General features: G+C 36.6%; 1 long non-coding RNA gene across 1 annotated transcript; it reads left to right on the top strand.

Moving 5' to 3' along the window:
- The first annotated feature begins 3,843 nt into the window (after positions 1-3,843).
- On the top strand, positions 3,844-21,502 carry LOC114915500 (uncharacterized). The gene is made up of 5 exons (XR_014432239.1): positions 3,844-4,473; positions 4,567-4,648; positions 6,122-6,199; positions 18,151-18,794; positions 18,881-21,502. It is a non-coding gene; the product is annotated as an uncharacterized LOC114915500 (long non-coding RNA).
- Positions 21,503-21,781: the final 279 nt, after the last annotated feature.

Here is a 21,781-nt window from a genome sequence, read left to right as displayed (position 1 = left end):
TCTCAATCTAACCAAATTGAGTTTCACTATTTTTCAACAAAGATACAAGTATTCTTTCAACCACTACAAGAAAAAACACTATTATTATCTATGGAATATTACCTACAAAATTTTTTTCGTAGATAATGTTTAGTTATCTACGGAATATTACCTACGAAATTTTTTCTATAGATAATTTTTAGTTATCTACAGAATATTACCTACGAAATTTTTTTCGTAGATAATATTTAGTTATATGGAATATTACCCACGGAATTAGTTATCTACGAAATATTACCTATGAATTTTTTTCCGTAGATAATCTTTAGTTATCTACGGAATATTACCTACGAAATTAGTTATCTACGGAATATTACCTATGAAATTTTTTTCGTAGATAATGTTTAGTTATTTACGGAATATTACCTATGAAATATTACCTATGGAATTAGTTATCTACGAAATATTACCTACGAAATTTTTTCTATAGATAATGTTTAGTTATTTACAGAATATTACCTACGAAATTAGTTATCTACGGAATATTACCTACGAAATTAGTTATCTATGGAATATTACCTACAGAATTTTCTCTGTAGATAATTTTTTAGTTATCTAAGTGATGTAAAGAATATTTGGTAAAAAAAATAAATATTATTAAAAATTGTCATTTTAAATTTTTTATTTTTATAAATTAATGATGATAAAAAATAACATAATAATATTTGGTTTTAAATTTGATATGAAAATATTATGATATAATTAGATAAGATTTTAAATTAGTATTTTATTAATGGTTGATAATTAGAAAATAAAACAAGAATAAATACATTTTTTGAATTTTATATCATAGATTTAAGATGAATAAATATATTAAGTTAATTAATATAATTTATTTATAAAAATAATATTTTAAAAGAGAAGGGTTATAATAACACTGGTGTAATTTTTACTAAGTATTACACCGCTCAATAACTTTATATTAAATATGAATTTTATAAATTCAACCGTTAGATTAAAAGTTTTTTACTCTTAACTCAAATATACAAAATTTTATATTAACTCAAGATGATTTGATACTTCATTCTTGTAAAACAAAATTGACATAATATATACATTTCAAAATATACTAACATACACTACTACAAAAACACTGTTTAACATCGCTATATTTACATCGGTTCTAGTAGAACCGATGTAAATCATAAACGCGGTGGAAAACTTGTAAATAAATAGAAAATACAAACATATTTACAGCAGTTGGGAGGAGAAATGATGTAAATATGAGCAATTCTACATCGGTTTTATGATTATTGACCGATGTAGAAATGGAATCAGGAAGTTGTTCTACATCGATTTTGCTTATGACCAATGTAGAAGTGATACCCTAATATACAGCCCGCGAACACCCTAGGAAAGCATACCCTTTCACTCATCAGTAACGTTCCCAGCTGTCGTGAGCAACGACGGAGAGCAAACTTCGTTGAGAAACTTCTGAGCCCTGTTGTGTTATCTTCTTTCGCACACTCTTCTCCCTTCTTGTTGATCACCATTGACTGACCGATCCATTTTTGCTTCGCCCTCTGCTGTGAGCAACGACGGCGATCGAACTTGGTTGACAAAGTTCTAAGCCCTCTTCGACGAACGACGTTAGGTAATCTCTTCTAGTTTTGTTGTTTATCTTAGATTTTTCTTCTTTGTGGTTTCGTTTCTCATTCATGTTAGTGCTTCAACTTGACGCTCTCGGAGGAGGTCTTTGAAACATGGTGGTTGTCTTTGTAAAGTTCATCGTCGATGACAACATTTGCTGACGTGTTTGAGGTTACCCCAGAAACTCAATGATGCATCTGTATTTGTTGATAATTTCTTTGGATTTGATTAGATTAAATCAAAACAATTTTATATTAATTGATTCATCTGTATTTGGTAATAATTTGTTTGGATTTGATTAATTAATCTTGGTCTAGTTAATTAAACAGGTAATAAAGATAATGTTCCCATGTGCTTTGAGAGCACTTGGTCCCTACATGCACATAATCAAAATGTATATAAATTGGCCAGATTGGTGGAATCAGTTGAGAGTGCCCTCATTTTGTCTTTAGCTTTGGGTGCTTTCTCTGTCTTTGGTGTATTTGGTTGATAACTTTTGTCGCATAAGCATGTGATCGGGAGATCAATCTTCAAGTCTGTGTATATGAACAAATATAGATCAACCCTTTAAATGGATTTCGGTGTTTCAAGAGGATATCCCGGTGATCAAAGCCGTATCCAGTCAAATAAAACAATTAAATGCAGTACTAGGAAGCTTTCCTAGGTCATCTCCCAAGGACCACTCTTTTCTGTCAAAGGATCAAACACGAAGGGGGGGTTGGTTTGGTTCAGAATCAAGGTTAAAACACATTAAAATGCAAAGCAGCACAACAAGAAAAATAGATTGGCTCGTTGTTCAGATTGCAACTCTCTTATCCCTGGTTCTCAAAAGATTTCTCTGTTCATAACTTAATCCTTGTTCCATCCGAGTTAGCCAACTAAGCGAAGATTAACTCAAGATTTCCCTACACGAATTAAGAAAACGTATACAACATTAAACCTCCCCACAAGATTAAGCAACCTGTTACTTTGGTGCAGCAACCTAATTCATTACGCATGAACAGGTGTTGAAAACATTTTAACACAGAGGTTCAATGAAGAAGAAGCAAGCAGAACACAGATACATATACGAATAAACCTCAAATAGAGATTACAATCTGCTCAAGGAGCCAACCCCAAGGGTTTTAGCCTTCCATTAAAACGAAAATGTAGATACAGCAAGGTAGAAGAGAAGAAAATGAAAAGTCTTTATTCATTCAAATGTAAAATATGCAGTTCAGATACAACCAGGCAAAAATGGAATGGAAGAAAAACGTGAATGGAGAGCAAAACGGAAATGGAGATACCAAACAGAGAGAAAAATGAAAAAGAATGGAGAGGAATGTAACCCTAACTTGGTCACATCATGTCTTCCCATGTTGGTCCCTACTCTAGGTCCTAAAAGCCCTAGAAAAGTCAAAACGGGCGCCCAATGCAAGTCTGACCCGAATTTACAATGAAATAAACGAAAAATAAAATAAAACAAAATGCTAATGTGGCACTGATGTGGTGAAGTGGCGTTGATGTGGCATTTATCTCTTGAAGTCTAAAATTAATATCCAAGCCCAAAATTGCTCCACAATTAACCTGAAAATGATTAATAAATAAAAACTGGACCAAGTGAATCGGAATTAATTAAAATTCGAATTACTGGCCCAGTGAAGCCCAAACAGTAAAACTATACAATTAATAAGCGATTAGCCCAGATCAACAATTAAAATAGGTATAGAAAGATAAATAAATAAGGGAAAATAATGACTCGTCACCCGGATTCGTAAAGAAAAATGTTTTCCCTCTTTTTCTAATTCAACTGGTCAATTTTAAAATGGTTTGATTGGTTGATGTTTGCCTATGATGTTCATCATGATAAGGTGATTTTGGCTTTGTATCCTGGATGACTGTTTTCCATTGTTGATTTGATTCTCTGGATTAAATAAATATAGGCCCGAGTTGTAATAGCTTAGATAAGGTTTAAAGATAGTGGGGAGTGGGATCAGCTAGCGTGGCTTTAATTATGTGGTGAGGTTTGAGGACATTAATTCCCCCTTCAGCCATTAGCAATCAGATTATCCAACACGTGAATAATATGCATCATGTCTCTAAACAAAAAAAGCTAGCGTTGGATGCTTTATTAAAAGAAAGTAAAAAAGATTGGATTTTATCAAGAACTCACCCCCTATCTAAGATGACATCTCTCTGTGTTAAAGTATGGGGATGCACTTAAAACCCCACCACGCTTTGCCACCATCACTAACATTACATCACCTTGTCTACGTAATCAATATCAGTAAAAGTTACTCCTTATATAGTTCCTGTATTAAATGAGTGTATGGTTTTCTAGTAGTAATATAAAAAAAATTATTATTACTATATCATTAAAGTAATAAAAATTAACCATATAAGAGTCTCTCTAGCAATTGAGGTTATGTGTTTAGATATACTAAATTCAAACTCTAAAATTTCAGAATTAAGATGCGAAACAGGCTCCTTTTTTTGTAGTTTTTATTATTGAAATTAAAGTAACTATTTTTTGGCTATCGTAAAGGAAGATATATATACACATCAGCATTTAGCACTGCATATCTCACAATTGTCGGGTATGGTCAAAAGTCAATGTTTCTCACCTTTCTCATTACACAAAAAAAGTGCTAATACGACAATTCTGTGGATATATCTATCATGTGTTCAATGGCTTTTCTATTTTCATTTTTGCAATTATTTCTTCATTGCTATTTGCTACTACTAATTTGTGGTTGTTTGTTCTAATATGTATGTATGGCCTCCACATTCTAACTTCACCAATCACAATCTTTGGTTTGTTTAGAAAGTGCCCCATCAGTCTTCGAAAATCCAATCAAGAAACAGGTTGGTGTTTATACACATGTATCTTATCTTGTTGTTATCTCTTGAGAACAATATTCTTCATAACTTGCTTTGTGTTTGAAACTTCACTTTTAGGTGTTGCTGTTTGCAACTTCAAATGATTCAGAGAAGTTAATCTCAGTATTTCAAGAAGCAGCAAAACCTTTTAAGGAAAAAGGTATAATTTATTACAGGCCACTAATTATTACTCTCTCTTATGTCATTCTTTCTCTAGACAAATATGCCTTCTATTTAGAAATCAGCACAGTGCAAATAAAAAAGAACAGTGTTTAGCTAGTAATGGAAGTAGATTGAGACGGAGGGGTTTTGAAATTGAGTTAAAACATCATGTTTTTAAGTTAAGTGGCGGATGGAGTTTTGTATGATGTTGTTTGCTGTACTTAAAAACTGGATGACTATGTACAAAGAAGTAGGTTTTAAAATCTCACATATAAGATAATTGCCAAAATTTTGAAAACAAGTTCGTATTTGATTAACTTTAGAGAGGCCAGAATTTGAACTACCAAGAAAAAATCAAGTGGTGCAACCACCATGTTTGGAAATCAGAACCAGCTTGGAACTCCTTTACAACAAATTCATTCCACTATTGAAAAAGCTAAATTTAGGTTGTGTGCCTGATTCATAAATATTAAATTAGAAATCTCCTTGATGGCTTATAGCTTATGTGCGGATAACTTATAGTTAGTGTGCTTGACTCATATATATATATATATATATATATATATATATATATATATATATATATATATATATATATATATATAGGGAACATATCAAGTGAGAGGGAATTTATTATGAGAGATGAGAGGGTTAAAATATAATCCTTAGATTAATTTTCTCTCACTTGATTAAACCTCAAATTTTCTCTCACTTGATTAATCTAAGTGTTATATTTTAACCCTTTCATCTCTTATAATAAATTCTCTCTCACTTGATATGCTTCCTATATATATATATATATATATATATATATATATATTAATTGACGAATCTCCCTAATGGCTTATAGCTTGTGTGCCAGATTCATAAAAGGAACTAATGTGAACTTTGAATAAGCATGGTAACATAAAATTATATTATGTTTGTTATCATAGGATCCTTGTGTCTGTAGGGTTGGCATATGATTTTGTTTCTGTTGGTTGTAATGTTTAATAGAGGATAGTACAATTTTTATAATCCTTTTATGTAACTTGAAACTAAGTCAGTGAACATTTTGTCTAGTATGGTAAATCAAGATGGTTAGTGGTATGTTGTATTCTAGAGCATCTAAATATTAATTTAGTTAGTAATATGGTGAAAATCCTTAATGCTGGTATGTTGTAAATCAACATAGTTAGTGGTTTTTTGTCTAAGTTTCTGCCATTTAGTGAAAATCCTTAACGCTGGTGGAAATATGAGATGCTTAAAAAGACTAGATTCTACTATATTTTCAAAAACTATCCTTGTTAATTAGAACTACCCAAAAAATGGTCATATATTTTTATTATTAAGTTAAATAAGGTTTGAACTTAAGCTTCTACTTTTCACATCTCATTGGTGCATTTTTGTTCAACAATGGATTATCTAAACTTCATAACGAGAAGACACGTATGTAGTCACATAAATCTTAAACTTGATTTTGATTTGGCAGGAAGTGTGCAGAGTGTGATACTTCTCTTCTTGACATCCATTAGTCAACACATCTAGTTTGTGATATCTTCTTAGTAAGGTACCTTAAACTCAATTATATTTATGTAGTTTATTTATCTAGTTGAAGAAATGAGATGAATTTTATTTATGTAGTTGATGAAATAAGATGACTTATATTTGGATCTTCTACCTACTTAGATAAATGAAATAATAGGTTCAAATACATTGAATTACTGTATGGTTTGCTCTTCAACTATATAGAGAGACCATAAATACTCAATTGTGTAAATAAATTTGTCTCACAGAAGAAGAAAAATGGATTGTAGTTGGATAAATGCAAGAAGAATCACTAATGAGTATCAAAATGGGGTTGAACAGTTTTTGCAATTTTCTCAACAAAATCGAGCAGATTTGAATGGAAAATTTTATTTTCCTTGCGTTAATTGTTTAAATGGGAGACGACGTGTAATTGACAAAATACGGGACCATCTTATTTGTGATGGGTTTTTAACGAGCTATACAACATGGATATGGCATGGTGAAGAAAAAGAAACTCAAATTGTGGCCCAAACTGAGCAAGGTGATGTAGAAATGGAAGATCAAATAGAAGACATGATTTGTGATGTGGGACAAGAGTTTTTCCAGCAAGCACAATCACATGGGTATGATACTTTAAAAAGTGATTCAGAGACACCTTTGTTTCCTGATTGTACAATCTTCACATGATTATCAGCAATGTTGAGATTAATGAACTTGAAGGCAAAATATGGCTGAAGTGATAAAAGTTTTACAGAGTTGCTTGAGTTGTTGAAGTTAATGCTTCCAAAAGACAACATGTTGCCAGATCGTCATTATGAGGCGAAAAAGGTTTTGTGTTCGATGGGTATACAACATAAGAAAATACATTCATGCCCTAATGATTGCATATTATATAGTAAATAGTTTGAATCATTGCACAAATGTCCTCGTTCTGGGTTGTCACAGTACAAAGTGAAGGATGATGGTTGTAGTAGTGATGAAGATGTAGTTGACAAGGGGCCTCCAGTGAAGGTGTTATGGTATCTTCCAATTATTCCAAGGTTCAAGCGATTGTTTGCTAATGCAACTCATGCAATGAACCTTACATGGCATGCAGACAATATTGTCGCCACCCCGCCGAAACGGACCTTGGCATTCGCGACGATGGTTGGACTCTTTTTAAGTTTTGAAAGATGATGGATTGTTAGAACGACTTATTCTCAAACTGAGACCTCATCGAGCTAACAATTTTGTTTAAATGGCTCTCACCAATCCATGTTAATCCCAAGCGGGACCCTCCATGGATTAGTGGTTTTCGCAAAAAGAAGGGGTTCTTGGAGTCGCCACCAATGTTTTACTCAAAACATTGGAAAAAGATATAAGGCAATTGATTTTCACAAATCAACTTTGGCCATTACAACCAGAGTCGGGTAAGGGAGTCGGTTATGTGCGAGGAAGGTGTTAGCACCCCACAACGCCCCTTTCGGGTTCCCTATGACGGATTATTTCATAAATAATAGTGTAAAGTTACTAAATTACCCCTATTTATTAGAAACGATTATGAGTAAAATATTTACATGATGAAAACTCTAAACATGCAATGCAACAATCAAAAAGCAATAAATAAAAGCGGTAAAAGAAGGGATTTGGAAAGAAACCTTCGAAGCGGGTTTTTATATATTCAAAACGATGTTTAGGAGGCTTTTTGGCGCTCCTTCCCACTACATGTCTGCTCGCTCCTTTCCCTAAAGATAATTTTTACTATGGAAATCAAAGAGATTTCCCTTCGACTTGTTCGAGTCTCAAGCTAATGGCTCGTGAACTCAAGAACTTAGTCGGATCGGCTCCCGGAGAGATTTCTAGGGCAGAGAATAGCTCAAAAACCCAAGAATACTCAGCCAGAGGGTGGAGGAATGCTCCAAAAGTGTGGGAGGACGTGCCAATGACGTCCTATTTATAGGATTAAGGCGCAGTACGGCCTAGGGGGTCAATACGGCCCGTACTGAGTTTTTGAACTACAGTACGGCCGTATTGAATTTGGTACGGCCGTACTGAAGTTCAAAAACTTCAGTACGGCCGTATTGATTTCACTACGGCCGTATTGTAGTTCAAATGGATCAGTACGGCCGTACTGAACCTCTAGGAGGGTGTATTGAGCTCCAATCCTCACATACCCTTATTCTAAGCTACTCTAAGACTTCTAGACCTACAAAGAATCATCCTAGGGTCTTCCAGGAGTCCTTCCGGCTGACTTTCCTTCAGTCTTCGAGAGTCTTTGAGTCTTATTTCCGACCCGGAAAATTTTAGGGGTCTACAGCTGCCCCCCCTTTACTTAGTCGAACGGCTTTTTTGGTGTACCGGTTGACAAGTAAAGGAGTTGACCCAATTGTCCTGGGAGTAGGCCATCCTTCCGACTTGTAGTGTCTTCAGGTGGGAAAATTGTTGAGTAGCCTCTCCAGGGTGAGTATTAGTCGTCGCCTCTCCAGGCTCGTGCATACCTCGGTGTTTCTGACGACCTCGGTAGCGTGAGTTTGCCCTCTCCAGGGTCTGCATGCCTCCGTGTTTCTGACGACGTCGGTAGCTGAGTATTAGTCGTCGCCTCTCCAGGCTCGTGCATACCTCGGTGTTTCTGACGACCTCGGTAGCGTGAGTTTGCCCTCTCCAGGGTCTGAATGCCTCCGTGTTTCTGATGACGTTGGCAGCTGCATACCTCCATGTTTCTGACGACGTCGGTAGCTGAGTATTAGTCGTCGCCTCTCCAGGCTCGTGCATACCTCGGTGTTTCTGACAACCTCGGTAGCGTGAGTTTGCCCTCTCCAGGGTCTGCATGCCTCCGTGTTTCTGACGACGTTGGCAGCTGCATACCTCCGTGTTTCTGACGACGTCGGTAGTTGAGTATTAGTCGTCGCCTCTCCAGGCTCGTGCATACCTCGGTGTTTCTGACGACCTCGGTAGCGTGAGTTTGCCCTCTCCAGGGTCTGCGGTTTGCCCTCCCCAGGGTTGCATACCTCCGTGCTTCTGGTCACTTTGGTAGCGTGAGTTTGCCCTCTCCAGGGATGCATACCTCCGTGCTTCTGGTCACTTTGGTAGCGTGAGTTTGCCCTCTCCAGGGATTTGTGATGATTTTGTCTCCACAGCCCACGATGCTGCTTCGACGATTGTTTTTGATTTTGGTGCTGCTGAGGGCTGGATAACGCAGGGATCCGTCTAGGGGATGTGCAGTTACTCATAGGTTCTTGTGTCCCAACTTTCCATTGCGTAGTTGGTGCCCACTGGGGAAATTCTGATTCCTTGGGGATGCAGACACAAAGATGCTCTTTCTGAGGTGAGCGATGCCTTATGATTGGCTGACGTCCTTTCGACGTTGGTGGAGTATCCCGGTTATCCTTATTCGGGTGACTTTTTTTTGATTTTCTGGTTTTGTTGCCTCTGTGTAGGCTATTATCCGCTGGGGGATTCTGTCGTATTGATCTTGATTGGCCTCTTCTGTTAGGCGGATTATCTTGACGTTCGAATTCCGCTTGGGAAACGGTTATTGATCTTTTCGGATTTTTCTCTTTTTTGAAGGAATGCCTCTGAGTAGGCGAATGGGGATTGAGGATCTTATGTATCCCAGAGTATTATTTAGAAAGCCTCTTCAGGCTTAGCTTCACTCGTCGCTCGAGTTGGAAAGCTATCTTCCACTGAGGAAGTCTAAGTCCTTTAACTCGGATATTTTGTTTGGATGATCATGCTTCCGTTGGGGGATCTTGCTGATTTTGCTCTGATAGCTTTCACTGGGAATTCGGCCCAAGAGTGCAAGCTGAGATGTCTCTGGGGAGTATTATTTCGACAAGCCTCTCCAGGCTCAATTATTCTGTACGATTGTTGGATTTTCTGAATTTTTGCCTTTTTGTCGATTTTGGCTTTTCCTGTTGGCTGCTGTCATACACAAGAAATTTTTCCTATTTTTTCTATTTTATGCGACTGCCTCATGATAAGGTCTTTGAATGTGCAACTAATGTGTGTGTGATGCGCAAAATGCAAGTTTAATCATTTTGTTGATGTTTTTTTTTTTTTTTTTTTTAAATGAATGGCTCTCCCTATCCTCCTCTTCTTGGAGGAATTTCTGTCGTCGATGTGAGGGAGGATTTCTGTGAGCCTCTTACGTAGGAGATTACGGATTTTAATAAACAGAGAATAAGTGATCTTCCAGTACACCTATCATCTGTATGCATGTATGCGGTATGATGCACCTAATTCTATTTGATTTATTTTTCAAAAGAATTAACCGATGCGTTTCTTTGCTTGGATTTTTGCCATTCCTCTAGACGGGCTGTGCGCTGCCGATTTTTGTAACCGAGGAATGATGCGTGTTATATCGAGATTGGTGTCATCAACCCAGTGATCCTTCCCTTCCTTTAGAAGACGTATCAACCTTCCTATTGACCACTATATCTCCATGTTTCCACTAGATTATTCTAAAATCGTTTGGGACAAGAGAAAAGAAAGGAAAGATATCTTTGTTCGAAAGTTTCTGTTTTAGATGGGATTGTTATTGTTTTGAAAACGGTTTTTGTAAGAATGGCTGGCCAAGGTAGGCTCATGTGTTTAGGCTTGTTTGATTAAACACTTATGAAGTTGAGAAAGTCTTGTTATTGACGTTGTGATTCGACAACTTAGATAGTTTCCCTTGAACCTTTCTTTTTGAATTCAGCTCATGGTACCATCATGGATTTCTTTTGCTTTTTGATTGTCCTTATTTTTTGCCTAAAACACCCCTTTGTGGCGTCTCAGCGAACCTTTGTTTTTGTTCATTTGTGCAACCCTAACTTTTGCCTAGGTCACCCTTTCGTGGGATTCCTAGCGGGTTCTTTGCTCTTATTTTTGCGCAGCCCCCTTTTTGGGTTTCCTGCCGAGCTTTTTTTGTTTTTAGGATTTTGTCCTTAAAGGATTTCTTTTTTATCCATGATGGCACTTGTCGAGGCCAAGGAAAGGTGCTCCAAGTTGTCACACACACTTCCACATAAAAATGATGCTGGTTTATTGTTATTAAGACGATTTTAACCTCATTCATGCTTATTCAAACAGGGTTAAAATAATGTGGTCTAGAAATTTATTGCAAGCAAGAAAAGAAGCAATAAGAAATAATAAAGAACGATTTTATTATAATTATAGCGAAAACATGTGCCCTATCGAGGCTCGGGGGTCGGGCTGTCCCCGAGGAGTAATCTCTAACAGTCATCAGGTCTATACATCCCTATCGGAAGAAGAAGAGCACTTGATGACGACGACCGGCCTTGACGCTTATGAACCGGCCTTCCTAAAGATCTGGCTTAAAGAACGTCGAGAAGGATCTTGGTTCCTCTTCGTCCTTTGATCTTTATTAGGGTTGTATCCTAACCCTTGTTTCCCCGGATTATCCTTAATAATGGGTAGCTCGGGAATTCCTTGGGAATCCTTGCCAAGTCCTTGTCCAGGCAAGTATCTGTTCTTGGTGAGCATGTAGGCTACCTTCTTCATTTCTCGGGGAAACGTTTCGACATTGGCAATCTCCAATGCTTGGAAGGCGGTCTCTAGAGCTTCCTCTGCTGCATCCACGTAAGGTATGGCAGATGGCTTGCTAATGAGTATGTCATCTTCGGCTTGTACGATCACCAGCTTGTCACCCACTATGAATTTGACTTTCTGGTGGAGCGTAGAGGGAACAGCTTTCGCATCATGAATCCAAGGTCGGCCGAGGAGACAGCTGTACGCGGGAGTAATGTCCATCACTTGAAATTCGACATTAAAGATGGTGGGTCCAATTTGGATTGGAAGATTAATTTCTCCCACCACTTCTCTTTTAGAACCGTCGAAAGCTCGGACGATCATGTTGCTCGGGCGCATTTGGATTCCCTTGATTGCCACTTGATCAAACGTTCTTTTTGGCATCATATTCAAGGAAGATCCATTATCCACCAAGACTTTAGCTATGTGATATTCCTTGCACTTTACAGAGATGTGCAAGGGCTTGTTGTGATTCGGTCCCTCAGCGGGGATTTCTTCATCGGTGAAAGTGAGGTGATCATTAGCCGTGATGTGACTAACAATCCCCTCAAATTTGTCTTGGGAGATAGTGTGCGACACGTATGCCTCGTTCAAGACTTTCAACAGAGCTTGTCGATGCGGTTCGGAGCTTAGGATCAACGACAACAGAGTAATCTTTGCTGGCGTCCTATGAAGTTGATCCACGATGGAGTACTCGCTCTGTCGGATATATTTTAACAGTTCATCAGTCTCCTCCTCGGATTCCTTATTTTCCTCGGTTTTCTCTTTTTCTTTTTCCTTTCCTTTATTCTTGGGAGCTTTATCATGAAGATCTTCGGGAGTGTAGATCCTGCCACTCCTAGTCATGCCCCCAAGTCCAGCGATGTTAGAGATATCGCTGTCGGCAGAAGAATGGATGTCGTATATCCATGGCACAACCTTATTCGATTCGTAGGGAAAAGGTCTTGGAGCAGTGATCTTCAACGGTATCGGACCTTCCCCTTTATTCGTCTTGATTACCAACAACGGAGTTGATGTGCATTCGCTTGGCGCGGTTGTTGGCTTACACTTAATAACAAACAGCGTGTGATCCATTCTGAACATACGCATCGATTAATCCTTTCTTTTTATTAATGTTATTAATGAATTACTAGGAGAGATGTATGCAATGCACTCCCCTAGATCCCTCCATGATCTTCGATAAGAATGCATGATATGAGATGATGGCGTTGAATATGCATGCATTGTGTTTATTCAACTAAGCATTATCATGTTTTCAGGATGCTCCTAAGATGATGCATGATATTGCTTGGTTTGGATAAATAATTTTTTTTTTTTTGTGGGTATTTTGTTTTTTGTATTTTTTTTTGGGTGAAAAGGGAAACTACCTACATGAATGTGATGAGGGTAGATGTTAACACCATGTAATGGAAGATTCTTATTCCTATTTATTCTTATTCTAAAAGGGGAATGTTGTATGTTTAAAGAATGCAATGTATGCTCAAACAATGTCACATAAACAATCCACAAACAATTCACTCATCCACGAACAGTCACGAGCGAATCACGAGGTAGGGGTATCCTGCAGACAAGTGCATATTCAAGGAGGTTCTAACTGTTCTCACTGGTCTAAGGCCCCCAAGGTGCCCCCATTATAGGGACCCAATCCCTCTCGTCGTAAGTCGATGGAAAGCTCCAACGCACTGTCGGACTTGAGTTCATGGTTTTCACCTTGAGTGATGCTTTCCGACAACGGTCTACGGGCACCTATAGACCCATTCGACAACCGGCCGTACTAACATCCACTCCCTATGGCTTTCCACTCATGCCCCTGGGTATAGAGGGAACTGTTGTGTGCAAAGGTTCGTGTGCAGTTTATATTTCAAACAATTGCGAAAATTTAAACACCCAACAGTTATTAAAGCCAATTAGGAAAAACATATTATCATACAAGCGAGGGGTAATGAAGTAATTTTACACTATCATTTTAGAAATAATCCATCACTAAATGGGACTGACTCTCGAGGCTTCCCTAGTGGAGTCGCCATCTGTCGCCACCCGCCGAAACGGACCTTGGCATTCGCGACGATGGTTGGACTCTTTTTAAGTTTTGAAAGATGATGGATTGTTAGAAAGACTTATTCTCAAACTGAGACCTCATCGAGCTAACAATTTTGTTTAAATGGCTCTCACCAATCCATGTTAATCCCAAGCGGGACCCTCCATGGATTAGTGGTTTTCGCAAAAAGAAGGGGTTCTTGGAGTCGCCACCAATGTTTTACTCAAAACATTGGAAAAAGATATAAGGCAATTGATTTTCACAAATCAACTTTGGCCATTACAACCAGAGTCGGGTAAGGGAGTCAGTTATGTGCGAGGAAGGTGTTAGCACCCCACAACGCCCCTTTCGGGTTCCCTATGACGGATTATTTCATAAATAATAGTGTAAAGTTACTAAATCACCCCTATTTATTAGAAACGATTATGAGTAAAATATTTACATGATGAAAACTCTAAACATGCAATGCAACAATCAAAAAGCAATAAATAAAAGCGGTAAAAGAAGGGATTTGGAAAGAAACCTTCGAAGCGGGCTTTTATATATTCAAAACAAAGTTTAGGAGGCTTTTTGGCGCTCATTCCCACTACACGTCTGCTCGCTCCTTTCCCTAAAGATAATTTTTACTATGGAAATCAAAGAGATTTCCCTTCGACTTGTTCGAGTCTCAAGCTAATGGCTCGTGAACTCAAGAACTTAGTCGGATCGGCTCCCGGAGAGATTTCTAGGGCAGAGAATAGCTCAAAAACCCAAGAATACTCAGCCAGAGGGTGGAGGAATGCTCCAAAAGTGTGGGAGGACGTGCCAATGACGTCCTATTTATAGGATTGAGGCGCAGTACGGCCTAGGGAGTCAATACGGCCCGTACTGAGTTTTTGAACTACAGTACGGCCGTATTGAATTTGGTACGGCCGTACTGAAGTTCAAAAACTTCAGTACGGCCGTATTGATTTCACTACGGCCGTATTGTAGTTCAAATGGATCAGTACGGCCGTACTGAACCTCTAGGAGGGTGTATTGAGCTCCAATCCTCACATACCCTTATTCTAAGCTACTCTAAGACTTCTAGACCTACAAAGAATCATCCTAGGGTCTTCCAGGAGTCCTTCCGGCTGACTTTCCTTCGGTCTTCGAGAGTCTTTGAGTCTTATTTCCGACCCGGAAAATTTTAGGGGTCTACAAATATAAATTGTGATGGCATGCTTCGCCATCCAGCTGATTCCCCACAATGGAAAAAAATTGATGGTTTGTTTCCACATTTTGGTAGTGAGGCAAGAAACCTTAGGCTCTGGCTTGCTTCAGATGGAATGAATCCTTTTGGAAACTTAAGCACCAACCATAGTTCATGGCCTGTTCTCCTTTCAATTTACAATTTGCCTCCTTGGTTGTGCATGAAGAGAAAATATGTAATATTGTGTATGATGATTGTAGGCCCAAAATAATCAGGAAATGACATAGATGTTTACCTAAGTCCTTTGATCGAGGACTTGAGAATTTTGTAAGAAGAAGGGGTTGATGTGTTTGATGGGTATCGTCAACAGAGTTTCAAGCTACATGCAATGATATTTTGTACTATTAATGATTTTCCAGCATATGGGACCTTGAGTGGATATAGTGTTAAAGGACATCACGCATGCCCTATCTGTGAAAAACAAACAAGCTACTTACAATTGAAGCATGGAAAGAAAACTGTCTACATTAGGCATCGAAAATTTCTCAAACCTAATCACCCATATTGAAGATTGAAAAAAGTTTTTAATCACTAGTACAAAAGAGGTGTACTACGTCGGATATTTTGAGCTTTTTACGTCAGAAAACATACTGACATAGAAGCGGGAGACGTAAATTTTAAGTCAGATCTGCAAAACTGCATAAATTTACGTTGGACATTACGACATCCGACGTAAAAAAGTAGCAAAAAAAATAAAAATAAAAAAAACAAAAATGCAAGCAGAACGGCTCGTTCTGCTTGCAGAACAGGCCGTTCTGCTTGCAGAACAAGCCATTCAACTTCGTATAACAACCCAAAAGAAAACGGCCACTACCTATACAAATAGAACAACCAAAAAATCCAATAAAACAGATAGCCAGAGTAGCAATGCGAAGTAGAAAAGTACTAACGAAACCTTGATTCATACCTGAGGAGCAGCAACAATGTGCAAATGAGTAACAAAGAGTTCATCCCTCTGCAAAAGACAAAAAAAGATTCAATAACAAAGGAGAGGGAGAGGGTTTAGAGAGAAAAAAATGAAAAGTGATGAAGAGTGAATGCGCGTGGTGTGCCTCGCGCTCTCTTATTCAAATTTGCGTCCTTTTTTACGTCGGACCTGGTAGGGTCCGACGTAAAAAGTCCAATCTACGTCAGACACAACATACCTCCAACGTAGATTGGACTTTTTACGTCAGACCCTACCAGGTCCGACGTAAAAAAGTTTGCAAAAATTACAAAAATGCCACCGCATTTTTTTTACGTTGGATTTTCGTATTTCTGACGTAAAAGGGGTGACGTAATATGTTGATTTTCTACTAGTGAATGGATGTCAAGAACATGAAATTGCACCCACAACCTTAACTGGTGAGAAAGTTTATGATCAGGTGAAGGACATCAATATTATCTTTGGAAAGACCTAAAAGAAGTCAATTGAGAAGAAGTTGTGGAAGAAGAGGTCCATATTTTTTATCTTCCATATTGGCGCCATTTAGATGTTAGACACTGCATAGATGTTATGCATGTGGAGAAAAATGTATGTGATAGTGTAATAGGCACACTTTTAAACATTAAAGGCAAGACAAAGGATGGACTCAATGCTCGTCAAGATTTGTTAGAGATAGGTATACGTGAACAGTTACATCCAAGGTTAGAAGGTAAGCGTACATATTTGCCTCCAGCATGTCATACTTTGTCAAGAAAAGAGAAAATAAGTTTTTGTCAATGCCTACGAGGTGTGAAAGTTCCACAGGGATACTCTTCAAATGTTAAGAGCCTTGTATCATGGAATGATCTTAAACTGGTTGGCTTAAAATCTCACAATTGTCACATTTTGATGCAACAACTTTTACCTGTGGCTATACGTGGCATTTTTCCTAATAATGTTAGAAGTGTGTTAACTCGTTTATGCTTCTTTTTAAATGCTATATGTGCTAAAGTCATTGACCCTAACAAGTTGGATGAGTTGGAAAATGAGTCTATTATTATCCTATGTCAATTGGAGATGTATTTTCCTCCGAGTTTTTTTGACATCATAATTCACTTGATTGTTCATCTAGTTAGGGAGATCAAATTGTGTGGCCCCCCCACCTTTTTAAGGTCTACCATTGTAAATCGCATATCATCAGTTCGCACACCAATGTTAATATCAACCCACTTGCACTTAAAAACAAGAACTTTAAATGTACCATAACTGATCTCCCAAACGTCTTCAATGACTCCATAGTAACTTGTGGATGCCACAACAGGATTTTTATCATTTCTACTAGAAAAATGCATAGATTGAGCTTGAAGAGTAACCCCACTGTTCTGCATGGTACTGTTATCATCTTGTGACTTTGTGTAAAATGAAAAATTATTGATATCATATCCAATATAAGTAAAGAAATTATATTTAGGCTCATTTGCAAGACATTTTAATGTGTTAGAAGCACTATCATCACTAAAGACTTTTTATTTAAACCATTTTAAGAATGTCTTGTTATGCTCATTGACCAATGATTTTTCATTCATTCTAGGGTTATTTTTCTTCAAAAAGGCTTGGTGCTCAGATATGTAAGGGAGAACCTCCTCAGTGTTGTTCAATATATACAAATGTACTTGAAGTAATTCCTTTCGAAGAACAAATTTAACTTTTTGGCCTTTTGTACCCTTGCCTTCAATTCTATCCTCATAATGAGACTTAGGAATCCTTACTGGTTTTGCTTTAAACATGTAATCTAAACAAAATTCAATAGCTTCTTCTGTAATGTACCTTTCAACAATAAATGCTTCTGGACGGTATGAATTCTTGCTATACCCTTTTAAAATCTTCATGTAACGCTCAACTGGGTACATCCATCGTAAATAAATCATAAGGATGAACCTTTCATCATGGCAAACCAAGCAACACAAGTATTTTATGTCAAAGATCCTATTGATGAAAGGTGGTCTATGGTTCTACAAGGTAAAAGTTTACACAATGTTGACAATTCAACAGTTGAGTTTGGGGAGAGTTTTTCTTTCTCAACACGTATGCCTACTAACAACGAATAACATTGAACAAGATGACGTTCATGCCACTCATAATGACCATGATGAAGGCATATGGGAAAACATTATTATCTAATTACCACATTAAGTTATGTTTATCTTGATGTATACTTTAATATTCTATTTATCAAATTTTTTTCATGCTTTTAATTAGTTTTATTACTTATTTTGCAATTGACCTTGGTTTTTATTTTTGTCAAAATAGATACATGGATACTCAATTTGAACCACAAGACTCCCTTACTCCTCAAGGCTCCCTTGCTCCTCAAGGCTCCCCTACTCCTCAAGGCTCCCCGGCTCCTACACCCCCTACTTCACAGACTATATCTAAGAAATAGAGGAAGCTGACACAAATGAAAAGCTTAGCCCGTAAGCGCATGAATGGGGCAAAAATATCACTTAATGTGGATCCCACTACTGGGATAGTTTCAGGGCCAAACAAAGTTCAATTTGCAAGTTATTTTGGAACCCTTGCTCAAGACAAGATTAGTATTTTAGTTCCTTTTTGGAAAGAAGTTCCAAAGACTATTAAAACATGATTTGGCAGGATATATTGGTATTTCCATTATCTTTACATAATTTCACAAAATAATGATTATTTTTAATGTTATTATTATTAATTGTTAAATCTAAATTTGTTTTGTAAGAAGTCTATGAAATTAGTGATAGTACAGTATTAAAGAGTAAAATGCTTTCAGCTGTTGCTACAAAATTTAGGCAACACAAGTCTTATCTTACCAGAAATGGGTACTTGGGAAACAAAAGGGTAAAAGCCCTTGTGATGACTATAATATTGACCCTGAAGAATGGGAGAAATTCAAAGAAATTCGGAATGACCCTTCTTGGAAGGTAAATTGTGTTTATTTCTTTTAAAATGTATATTAAATTTGTATTTTTATTTCACTTTTAATTATCGTTGTATTAAATTATTGCAGCTTGTAAGAAAAAAAAGCGCAGGATATCCCGAAACTCAATGATACACCCAACCTATTGTCTCGTGGGGGTTATGAGCTACTTGTGAGAAATTTTATGAAAAGAGAACTTAAACGACTTAAGGAGGTAGCAATACAATCTGGTGCTAGTGAGGATGTAGTGATTGATCCTCCACCTCCTCCTCCACTTCATAGGTTGTGGAGGATGGCTCGCACAAAAAGCTATGGAGAGATGACTTCTGAGTCTGCTAATCAAATTGCAGAAAAAGTTTTAAGTATTTTCTTATAAAAATAATCTCTTTATGTATTTGAAGATTTATTGTAGATTTTTTTAATTTACGGATATATTATAAACAAAATTTGTTTATTGAAGAATGTGATGGAGGAGCAAGAATCACAAGGTTCATTTATTCTTAAAGGCCATCAAGATATATTAAATACTGCCCTTGGACGACCAGAGCATCCTGGTCGTGTTCGTATAGCTAGGGTTGGTGCTACTATTGGTAATTACTTTGGACCATTATCACAGGGGTTATCCTTATCTAGATTGAGCCCACAGGATCTTGAAGCCCTCACACAACAAATATATGTACGGGTCACACAAACTTTAATGGCAAAGTACCCGAATATGAGTACTGCACAGTCACAGGATGTTCCTTCAGTTGAGGTAGATCATGGTATCATGGCCCGTGTTAGAACTAAAGGCAGTTGTCCAACTCCTTCAAGTGCTACTGTTGCTGGTAATCTCTTCAGGGATGAGCTTTATGCTGATATCTCCAATCAGTGTGAGTTATGAATTGATGGGATTCCTCCCCTTGTAGTGGCCATTGGTAGAGTTTGTGAGGGGAGTTCAACTATACACCACGTGCCTTTGACAAATGATTTGGTCAAGGTGGTCATTGAAGAAGTTCGAGATTCTAATGCTCGAGTTACCATACCTACTTTAGAGGTTCAGCTGGTTGGGAAAGCCCTACAGACTTTCATTGCATGGCCGAGACATCTTGTCAAACCTATTTAATCCAGGCTATATATTTTTTCCTATTTTTTCATTATTACTAACTTTAATTATGAATACATATTGCTTATTCATATTAATGTTTAATGTTTGATTTATTGTATAGGATATTGATCGAGCAAATAAACGAGTTCCACCTATTGATAAGTCAGAACCCAATGTTGATCCTATCACTAGGTTACGTGAGGCATCAAAGTCTTTACTTTATGGACAACCATTTCAGGTGACTTGACTAACTAATATAAAGACTATTTAACATATTTATATAATAAGTTTGCTACTTACCCAAGTTGCCAATTTCAGGTGATATGTCCTGCAAGTCTATTTGGGATCAGCGGTAATGATTTTACGTTGTATATTTCATTTCAAGATATATATTATTACAACGTCAAGAAATGCTTAATATCTCAATTATACAATTATGGATGTTTTAAGTACACAATTGTTAGTACCATTATCTATTTAATTATGATTCCTTCGCTATTAATTTTTTACTTTGTATGTATTTTAGATATGTGAATCATAAAATAGAAGACCTCAATTATGGTGACTTGTATGGATTTCTTGAGCCCCAATCAATTCAAAAATCCGGGAATAAAAAAGTGAAGTCTCAAAATTATATCAATGAAAGGATACAAAATTCACCAAAGCAATTTTACTTTGCTCCTTTTGTTGATCAATAAGTGCATCTTTGTGAACTCCATTTAATTTGTGTATTTATGTATCTATTTTATAAATAATTGTGCCTAAATGTAGAAATCATTGGCAGTTATTGGTTCTCTTTCCTGCAAACAATGTTGTTGTTTGGTTTTGTTCTTTGCACCGTAAACCAAATGTTCAAATAAAAAATTTAATTAAAAGGTAAAATTTAGTTTGTAACAGGTATTTATTTTATGTTCTCTGTTATAAATTTTAACCATGTAACTTACATTCATTTATTTTCTTTAGTGTTATGGTTGTCTATAATGTCATGGCGGGTAGATCTATAGCATAACCAAAGAACCTAGATTGGATTTATCCCATGGTAATTGATTTGTAACCTCAATATGCCTAAAATGTTTTTTTATTAGCTTAAATTAAAAATTACTTATACAACTCAATCTAACATTCATTTTAGAGTAATCGACAACAAGGAGGTTACGAATATGGATATTATGTCATGAATTGGATGTTAAACATAATTGAAGGGGAAGTGACAAATGATTGGATTAAGGTAATATAATTCTTTTACTTTTACTATCATTAATTAATTTATTTTCATAATTTTTATGTAACTAATATATTATACTGTATGTTACAGCTTTTTGATGATGTTGCACCATTGCCGGAAACCAAATTGGAAGACATTCGGACTCAATGGGCAACCTTCTTTTTAGAAAAATTTAGAAATAAAGCATGATTTTTAGTTTAATTGGAATTGTTTATAATATATCTCAAAAACAATTTTTTGCCTTTATTTTTTAGTTTATTTTCTTATCCCAAAATAAAATAAACTAAGTAGTCAAAGCTTGGTTATTATGTTTTGGTTATTAATTTTTCACCAAACTATTTGTTGTTTTCACTACGAAGTTTTTAATGTCTCTTTACAACATCTAGCTTTGTATGAATTGGTTATCATGTTGGTTTCTATGTGCTTCAGTTTCATACATATTGTTGAAGGATGTGGTTTTGTTAATTTCTCTTTTTTTGCTTGAAGGATGTGGTTTTGTTAAATACAATGAGAGTATGAAAAAAATTCTGCATTTTTTTTCCTTTTAATATTTCTCCTTAAGAAAACATTTAGGTTAATCTTGTTGGTCCTATAATATGTAATTTTTGTTGATCCTAATTTTTTACTCCAATAAGTTATTTTTTCTTTCTTGTCAAGTTTTTTGATTTATTATACAAGT

The sequence above is a fragment of the Cajanus cajan genome, chromosome 3, assembly GCF_000230855.2.
Source record: "Cajanus cajan strain Asha chromosome 3, NIPB_CcT2T_4, whole genome shotgun sequence".
In the NCBI taxonomy this organism is placed as follows: Eukaryota; Viridiplantae; Streptophyta; class Magnoliopsida; order Fabales; family Fabaceae; genus Cajanus; species Cajanus cajan.
This window is presented reverse-complemented; position numbering and strand designations above follow the sequence as displayed.